Below are 10,146 nucleotides of genomic sequence, written 5' to 3' on the forward strand. Positions count from 1 at the left end.
CGGGGCTTCAGGGTACAGATTCCCCATGATAAATGAGGGACTACTGTATATCTTTTTAAGAAACCAGGTGTAAGACTAGTCATCAAATACATGCTAAATAATAATCAGCTATAATCTAATGCTTATATCAGAATTGTAGCAAATATGCAATAATATATTTGTACAGCTTGGAATATAAACACGTTAAGCTAGTGGCGACTATTTACATCCCTCACAGACTTTTCTGCATTAACACCAAACCACAGCTTTTGTTGCAACATCTGTTGGTCCGTGAGTAATCTCTCTTTGTGGCGTGGGTTGTTTACTCAAAGATGTGACTAAAGAAAAAACCATCAGTGCAAATGTCCTCACACTTTTCTGCAGAGAATTAAAGGAGCATTTTCTAAAAAGAAACTGTTTCTAATGACACTGTGTACTTGGGATTAAAGCTTTGTGACAACAGCAGAGGATTAAATCAAATAGTGCAAAAACACTGTGTTATTTATTATGATGGTATTAATGTATTTAAAAGTGGATATGACGTCTGCGCAGGCAGCTGGGGGTGCAGGGGGCACAACCGAATTACCAGATTTTACCAGATCACATACGACTATGATATACATCGTACCAAGGTGATTTTATACATTTTTACTCTCTACAGCCTCAACAAATGGCACTTTTGCGGGCATAAAACACATATCCCAACATTTTCTCAATGGTGCAAACAAAAAGATCAGTACTAATATATAAATTGTATTTAATGATAATGAACACAAGTATATGGGGACAACAACCACAAGAAAAAAAAATTAAACGTCCTCATAATTATCAGAAACCACTGGGATGAAGGGATAAAAGCAGATACAATTAACTCGCTCGCTTGCAGTTGAAGCTTAAAGCCATCAATTCGCTCAAGTAGTCCCTTGACTGACCTACAAGCTGGTAGCCTAAGCATATTGACCAACAAATCAATTGCAGCTCAGATGCTTATTGATGTCTCCACAGCATCAGGAACATAAACGATTTAGCCGCAGCATTAAAACAACAGGTGACCAAGACTGAGCATCTTGTTATGATGGCATTGGTCAACGGGTCGGATACATTAGGCAAAGAAAAATATAAAAATAAAGATGTGTTGTAACTGTAGGGGAGCACCAAGAGAAAGAGCATCAAAGTATTTCTGGATTTAAACTGTTGTCCTTCTGAGGAGAAAATTGCGGATTTAATTTATTATAAACCCAGAATTTCATCAATCAGAAGGGATGTATGATCTTTTATGAATGCAAGCTTTAGTTTGAGGTTCAGACTCAGCCGCACTTGAACTAAATTAGCAGCGTAGCAGCTGCTTCGAGCCGATTTTATTCCGCTCAAAGCAAACATTTATCTCCATAATCTGTGCTGGCACTGTGAGAAGTGACAGCATCACCCAAGCAACAGTGTGTGTGTGTGTGTGTGTGGTTGTGTGTGGGTGTGTGTGGAAGCATAAAAGCTGCAGGGTCAGGGTGTTGATGGTCTAGGTCAAATCTCTTGTTTGACCTATTTACTGAGGCTGTACAGATTCATTGCAAAACATCACACAGGAGGACAGGAGGGGGTGGCAAGAGCAAGAAGAAAGGGAGGGGGCGGGGGGGGGGGGGGCAAAGGGGGAGGAGCCAGGGACAATATTAGATGGAATAAATAAGAAGTTATTAAGAAAAGAAGCAGGCATAAAAATAATAGGCAGCTATTTAAAAGAAAAGGGATGTAAGACCACGATTGCCGTGTCATGAGTCACTATCCAGAAGACAAAGCCATTTACCGTAAACTCCAAGTGAAAACAAACTGAGCTTTGTCAGCAACTTACAAACCTATTCATAAATGTAAGTTTACAAATCCATTGAGTCATTGTAACAAGTCCCCTAACAGTTGCAGGCTCTATAATTTAGATTTTAAAGGAAGAAAACCGAATTGTATTCACTTTTTTTTTAAATTAACTTATTACAATTATGGTCTATTTTTCTTGCGATCCACAGATCTTCCCAACATTTTGTTCAGGAAGAAGTAGGGAATTTTATTGAGCTACGCCAACACGTTGAATCTCAGTCAGCCATTTTGTTATAAATGTGCTGCTGTGTTTGGGATTGTCATCTTGTTGCACCATGACCTAGTTTGTACCAAGCTTTAATTATCAGACAGATGGCCACACATATTGACTAAAGAAAACTTGGGCGTACAGAAGAGTTTCACTCACTGCAAAGTGTCCAAGTTCTGCTTTCAAAACAGGCCCAAATCTCCAGCCCTCTACCACGGTGCTAACAGGTGTTTGTGCTGAGCTTGGGTTTCATCAAACATTAGGCTGAGTTTTATGGTCAAACGTGTCCAAATGATTTTGTCTGTTTAAAGGACATTTTCTCAGGTGTTGGTGTGGTTTGTTCATAAATAACTTTACAAACTTAAGCACATGATTTATTTATTTATATCTTTATTTTCACAAAAGAACAGGCTAACTTCAGGTGATACTTCCAAAAAGCCATAATTCTTTAGTCTTTTTTTGATGTTGTACTGCCCTGAACTTTAACATTAAACACTATCTGAAGGCTGACAAGTCTGACCTCTAATTGAGACTAACTAGGACATCAGTTCCAAAAGAAATGATCAATCTTCAGTGTCCCAAATGTGAATATATTTTCTTAAAGTAGAATAATAAACAAAAACTTGTTTGAAACTGGCCTTTCTTCCACAGAGTGACGGGTAGCATCAACTAGAGAAATTGCATTTCCTACGAAAATGCAGTGTGAATGATTATTGCTTAAGAACTTGCTGAAAAACAGCTGAAATTTGCTAAAAAAAATTAAAAAAATAAAAAAGAATTGCTGTAATATAGCAGAAATGGAAGAACAAGTCTAAATCAGTAGAAGAAAGCAGAAGGAAAAATATTTGTTGAATTAGTTTAAATAAGCACAAATGAGCACAAAACAGCTGGAAAGTAGCTAAAAAAACCAGAACAAAGCTTAAATAAGCAGAAGGACGTTGCTAGAACATAATTTTTGCCCAATTAGGTTGAAAGTAGCAGAACTGAGCACAAAAAGGTGGAAATAATCTGAAAAAAAGAAGAAATTAGCAACAACAAAAAAAAACAAGCAGCTGAATAATAGCTAAAAAAGTAGAAAGAAGCATAAATTAGCAGAAGGAAGTCGAGAAAGCACAATTTTGCTGAATTAGGCTGAAAAAAGTAGAAATGAGTGCAAAAATTGTGGAATTAGCTGAAAATGCTAAAATTTGCATAAAAACAGATAAATAATAACTGAAACAGCAGAAAAAGCTGAAATTAGCAGAAAGAAATTAGAAGAAGCACAAAAATGTTGTGGTTAGCAGACAGAATCTGAAAGGATCACAAAACAGCTGAAAGAACAGCTGAAAAAAGCTGAAAAATGTTTAAATTTGCACAAAGAAGCTGAAAGAAGCTGCACCAAAACAAAATGGGAACGGAGCAGTAAAGGCTGTAAACACATCTAAAGATTTGAAGGATGTAAAATGAGCTCAGTTCATTTTCTATGAAAAAAAAAGTCAGAAAAGGCTAAATATTTCAAAAAGCTAAAGTTGCACCAATACCAAAAGTCATAGCAAAAAAGTATAGAAAAAAGTATCCTGAAAGAGCTGAACGTTCTGATGTATGATGTGTTGAAATAGCACAAAAATTGTGGAACAAGATGCTGAAAAACATACGGAAGAGAAATGGATCACAATAGTGTGAATGCTTCATAAACATTCACACAATTAATTATCTAAAGTCACAACAAATGTAAAACTATTAATCCTCCTGACCAGTGGATAATCTTTTGTTGTTGTTCTGATGTACCTTTACTGTTGTTAATTATTCTAACCTGACAATTAATAGTGAGGTTTAAGCAGTTTGTAGTCGCAGTAAATAAAATGGGGTGTTGAAAAAAAGCCTAAACTATATTTTACACAGATTTTCTGCCTGACTTGTGTAAACTAAATTTCATTTAGGGTGGGTCTAACTGATTAGGAAGTGTGTCAAGAATAAATCACTACCCTTATAAATCTGAGCAGCCATTTAAAAAAGGCGGCACTGTAAACAAGTCTTGTTAAACCAAACGTCCACTGAGCGGTTCAGTAAACCTTTCTCCTATTGATTTGCTTCTGCACATTATTTGACCATTAAAGGTTGACTTTAAGAAAAAAAACAAAACCAAACATCTCATTTAATATTTATGTTACTGATGGTAAAATCTCACCACATAGTTGAAACTGTATCGCCATGGCGTCTGAGCAGCAGTTGTAAATGCACCCCAGCAACCACAGTCATTACATTTAACAGTGTGCACAGCTAAAGTGAGCCCTAATGAATCGCCTTTCCATTCTTATGTGAAACGACTGTATCCGGGGAGCACTACTTACACTGAACTGCATAGGACGCCAGCAGTGCAGCAGTGTTGTGAGGACAGGGCAATCTGGAAATAGCAGGAACAAACAAACATTAGCCAATAACGAAGCAGAAATAATAATGATTCAACTACAAGTCAGTATTTAAAATCGTTAAGTTCTCCTTTAAAGAACATATAACTTGTTTTGACTATGTAATATGAATGCAGATCTGCAAAAATGTGTGTTTATAAACTTGTACTCCTCTTGTCATATCTGACAAGTCTTGGTTTTATAAGGCAGAGTGATGGACAAAGATTAAACAATATCAAATTCATTGGACTTCAAACTCACCTTCCAGTCAATATATCTTGTTTGATCTGGAGAAAATATTGGTACCTGAGTGGAGGCAAAAACAACGGGTTGAGATCATTTAAGAAAGGTTGTATTTTAGTTGTTTTTAACAAGAAAATTCTGATGCAAAGCTGTTAGAGATTAAACATAATTTTGCACAAAACAACATGAAGAATTAGAAGGAAAAAAAACTGTAGTATCTCACTTGGATGCAATTATTGAAAAATAGTTGGTGACCCAAATGTGTGTGTGTGTGTGTGTGTGTGTGTGTGGGGTGGGGGGGGTCACTGTGATGAAGATGAAGCAATATAAAAAAGCTAAACAAAACTAAAAAAGACAGCATTTCTTACAACAGTAGTTCTCAAACCGGGGACTCAGGACCCCCGGGAAAATAATAATAAATATAAAAATAATATTATATATATATATAAACTACCTATTAAAATACACAAAAATGAAAAAAATAAAAATCACATCTACTTTATTCTATATTTTCTGGGGGAGACCCCCAGACACTCCCCACTCCCACCACCGTCACCAGACTGCCCACTATTTGCATTCCGTCATCGATTGGTTTACAAATTAAGTCCTGTTATTTGGTATGACTACTTCTGTTATGATTCTAATCAGGTTTATGTAAAGAGTTTTCTGTAATAATTTGAAATGACAATACAGTAATCTTCATTAAGTGAACAGGTAAAGTTGTAAAGTGGTTTTTGATCCTGTTAATTTTCTCAAAACTGTAACTTTTGGAAGTTGAAATTAAAAAAGTTTGTTAATTGTGTCTTGAATGAAAAATACCCCATGTTTAAACGTATAAAAATTGTATTAACACTATTAAAGAACAGGTCTCAAGTATTTATGGTACACATATATTTCCATTGAATTAAAGAGACAAATTGAAGAAAACTATTTAATAAACATGAGGGTTATAAGGGAGTCCCTGAAACGTTTTGTCCCCTTTAGGGGGTCCATGAACCCAACAAGTTTGAGAACCCCCGTCTTACAGCACCGTGCTGACAACATTAAAGGAAGAAATCAACTCTTACCGCGTGTACTCTTCCTGAAGTTTATTTGGGTCGGTCACAAAAAATTTGACTCTGAAGCTCAAAGTATGTGGAGACCCTCCTGGAAGAATGATTATGAACAGTTTTGTTAAAAAATATTGGTGCATAACAAATGCTTAAGCTTGTAATTTTAATAGATTATATAGGAAACATTGCAACGTTACTATATAAGTTACTGAAAGACTTAAAAGTGTAATCTCAAAATCTAGATTTATACCACAGATCTGTCTCAATCTGTGTGAAACAAAAAAAAATACTGGTGTTTTTACTGATCCAGTCAACCGGCAAGCAAACTGAGTTGAAGCACAGTTCAATTATTGCTGGAGGAGAACTGCTGGCTTCACTCGAGCTACTCCTTAATTGTTCATGTTACAAACACTTTTACTCATTATCAAAAAAAAAAAAAAAGAGCAGAGTTGAAATAAAGTTCAATCATTGCTCGAGGAATATTCAGAATAGTGAATGGCAGTTTAGACTGTAGACTTATGCTGGGGGTAAAAGTCTGGATTGTTAACCGTTGCTGAGACGAGGCTACAGACCGTTCAGCCATGGTTAAGGTTTGAAAGATCTTAGTTCTGTTTGGTTCTACGGCAGTGGAGATATTAAGGCAGCGTGTTGTGGATGTCACTTACTTTTCAACTGTTTCCTGATGGGCTTATTGGGATCCAGCCAGCGCTGTAAAATATTGATTTGAGACACATTTAGAGTCATAAAGCATGAACACAAAGTCTAAATTATTCACTAGTGATCACAAACACAGAAACCTGTCAGGAGGGCTAACAGCGATGAAAACCAATACAGACACTTTATTTTTCTCATGCTTTTTTTACTTGTCATATAAATTAATTGGACTTTTGCATGCATCATCCCAGAAAAGGTCACCCTGTGGTCAAGACAAATCATTTAAAATAAATATTTAAATCTTAACACATCAGTTAGCATGTCAAATGTTTAAAAAAATGACAGTAAAAACAATAATGAAATGAATAGGGATTTACAACAAATGTTTTTCTTTAGAGATAATTTTGGCAGCACAACTTGGGTTTGCAAAGTTGCATCTGAATGAACTATAGGACTTGTGTAACAACCTTCACTGGCCAGTTGAGACCACAGTGAACATGTCTGGAGAAAACCAGACCACGCATATCAGCACAAACACCTCATACCAGCGATCATTATAGTAGGACAGGGTTGATGATTTGAACGTTTTTTGCAGCCATAGAACCTGGCCATTTGCTCTCATTGCTCTCATCCATGAACTCCTCTGTTGACCAAAGTAATCTAGATTCAAACATGAGTCCATCTGTCCAGCAACTAAAGCTTGGCCCCAAAATGGGCCACGATGCAACTGGACACCAATGAAAATCTACAGCAGAGTTGCTGGAAAAGGAAAGAATAAAGGTGTTCTAATTGCCCAGTCCAAACCTCAATTAAATTAAAATGCACGATTATGAAGAGCTATTCAAAAACAAATGTAGGTATTGTAATCAATAAACTGAAGCGACCTTCTAGAGCAGTAGTTCCCAACCCTGGTCCCTGAGGAACACCATCCTGCATGTTTTGGTTGCTTCCCTGCTCCAACACACCTTATTCAGTGATTTAATTCCTTCCTCGTGCTCTGCAGAAGCCTGTTAATTACCCATTAATTAAAATCAGGTGTGTTGAGGCCGAGAAACAACTAAAACATGCAGGATGGTGTTCCTCAAGGACCAGAGTTGGGAACCCCTGCTGTAGAGGACATGCTAAAACAATTACTCCTAGAAATACTAAAAATGTTTTCACGAGCTTTTAAGTCTAGAGGTCTTCCTTACTTTTCACAAAGATTTTGCATTTTAAATTAGCGTTTAAAACATTGTTGGTCGTGCAATGCTCTTCATTTGAAGTTACATTTACCTCATTTTAAAACCTGGTAAGGACCCAATTTTCTCTTATAGTCTAAAAAACCTTGGAACTAAAAAACATTTTCATGTAAATGAGTGAGTTCTGATGTTTATTTAGGGCCAATTTGATTATACTGATGAATATATATATAATTAGACATAAACGCATACGCACTCTTTTGTTCCTGGAACCCATTTAACGTTGTTAAAATCTTACAAACACACACAGACTGTGCACACTGAAAACGGACTACTAACCGGTGAATCTGAGGTGTCATCAGCCAAGTGCAGGCCAAAGTAGTCTCTCTCGGTCAGCTCCAGGTGCTTAAAAACAACGTCCAGCAGCACTTGGCCATGATCAGACTTCTGCAGAAAAGGACAGAAAACGACTAATAAACATGATGCTCAGTGTGTTATTTGGCACACAGGTCTGAGAAAACTTGTCTCACTGCTTCCCATTGAAAGGTCAGAGAAGGAACAATGAGAGTGCCAAATCCCCATTCCCCACCACAGACGTCTTAAATGATTTAAAACTCCTTCACTGCTGCAGAAACATTTCGCTAATTTAAAATTCATCCGCGATTTGGCCGTGTTCCGGCTTATTTAATATGGTTCCAACCACATGGAGAATAACATGTTTGAGGAAGTAAGCTGATAAATGCCTGTGGGCCCATATTTTCCTGAAAGATCCCTGTAAGCAATAAAGAAAGGTTGAAAGGTTACCCCATTAAAAATAACATGTAACCACTATATAAGGTACTTTGTACTGGCCTGTGCCTTTTGTACATAAGATGTGTGACTACTGGCTTCATCAATCTGTTCAAGTTATTCAAAAGACAAACATTAGTCCCTTTAAATGCTTTACAGAGACAAAGTGAAGGGAAAATGACAGAAATAGTGTAAATAAAATAATGTTTATTAGTGTACCAAATGTGCAGTAGTTATTTAAACCAACCAGAGTGGCAATTACAGCTGAAAGCATGTGCTTTATCTACCCAATCAAAAGAGGACTTGGACCTCAAAGCTGATTAAAATTAAGTTAAATGGGTAAAAACGTTTTGTGATTTTAATGCAATTTAGGGTTTGAAATGTCACACTAACGGCAGAGGTAACATATGTAAGCAAACTCAGTTTATTAAAGAATAAAGAAAGTACCACCTAGAGAAGGTTGGAGGGAGCAAAAAGTAAGGAATAACTGATCCAGTCCATTAAAAATCGCATCGTTCCCTACGAGTGCGAGACAGGCGAGAGGATAAACTGTGAGACCACAAGTGGAGCAGATATTCACACCTGATCCTGTAACTCTGAGAGCAGGAGGCAGATATCGTGAGTGTGCAGCTCCCAGTGGAGGACAACACACACAAACTCACACAGTTACGCTTCGTCCACTGCTCCTCTTTGCCCTGCTGACACAGTTTTACAGCACAGCATGTGTGAGCGAATGATAGTTGACAGTTGACATGTTGACATGGCAGCCCTTCAGAAGAACTCAAAGTGTGTGTGTGTGTGTGTGTGTGTGTGCATATGTATAAAGTCTATTGCTGTCAAAGCTGCCTTAAACAGTTGACTCTTGTAGCTTGTGTGAGCCTTCCTACTCCCTTCTTGTAAAGGAGGAATTCTGTTTTAATTCATGCTGCTTTGTAATAAAGAATTACATTTCATGGAGTTATCCTATTTTTTTATTTAGATATGTGGGATTTTTTTTTTCACTAGCATAGCACTCTTGACACTTCTGAAGTGTGCCCCTAAAAAACTGTATCTGTATGCCAGTACAATTTTCATTTAGCCCTCCACTTGCATTACAAAAAAATTATTTAGACAACAAACTTTGTATAAATGATGTGCAAAAACAAGAAGTAGGGCAAACTGGGAGAAGAAAGGGATGAAATTATATGCAGTCTGCATCTACTTAATCTGGGCTTATTGAGCACTCCAAGCACATTTTAGTTGACAAGACCGTCCACATAGACCGTCCCATGTGTTTTATACAATAAATGTATTATGTGTATGTGACAGAATCTGAAAATGAAGGTGGATTGTATTCAATCCTTTATTTGTTTATTTAAGGTTATATACATTTTGTAAAGCTTAATGAGTAGCAACACTTTACATAGTGGCAGGTTCTTGACAGAAGGGCTGAAGAACGTTAGATAAAAACATGCAATCATAGCTGGAGTTTAAATTGGCAATAGAAGTTATACTTAAGAGGATTTCTTGTTCTTACTCATCTCTTTCTTCCGTCATCATGTAGATTACTACATTGTCTGTATATTTTAGCATCCCAACCACTGTTGTCTAAACCAGATATTTGAGAGCTGTCCGCCTTACACAGTGACTGCTGGATATGGGCACCACTGACCTTAGTGAGCCGAAAAGATGGATGGATGGATGGATGGATGGATGGATGGATGGATGGATGGATGGATGGATGGATGGATGGATGGATGGATGGATGGATGGATGGATGGATGGATGGATGGATGGATGGATGGATGGATGGT

At 37.1% G+C, this 10,146-nt stretch overlaps 1 protein-coding gene and 1 long non-coding RNA gene across 2 annotated transcripts in view; both read right to left on the reverse strand.

The window, feature by feature from the left end:
- The window catches only part of pard3bb (par-3 family cell polarity regulator beta b), a 358,866-nt gene that overhangs the window by 8,613 nt on the left and 340,107 nt on the right, over window positions 1-10,146 (reverse strand). The gene's annotated exons all lie outside the window — the stretch shown is intronic.
- On the reverse strand, window positions 4,375-8,005 carry LOC119419531. Its single transcript, XR_005187262.1, has 5 exons — window positions 7,904-8,005; window positions 6,398-6,440; window positions 5,748-5,826; window positions 4,699-4,743; window positions 4,375-4,433 (listed from the first exon to the last, which is right to left on the reverse strand). It is a non-coding gene; the product is annotated as an uncharacterized LOC119419531 (long non-coding RNA).

This window comes from Nematolebias whitei, chromosome 13 (genome assembly GCF_014905685.2).
Source record: "Nematolebias whitei isolate Nwh7 chromosome 13, NemWhi1, whole genome shotgun sequence".
In the NCBI taxonomy this organism is placed as follows: Eukaryota; Metazoa; Chordata; class Actinopteri; order Cyprinodontiformes; family Rivulidae; genus Nematolebias; species Nematolebias whitei.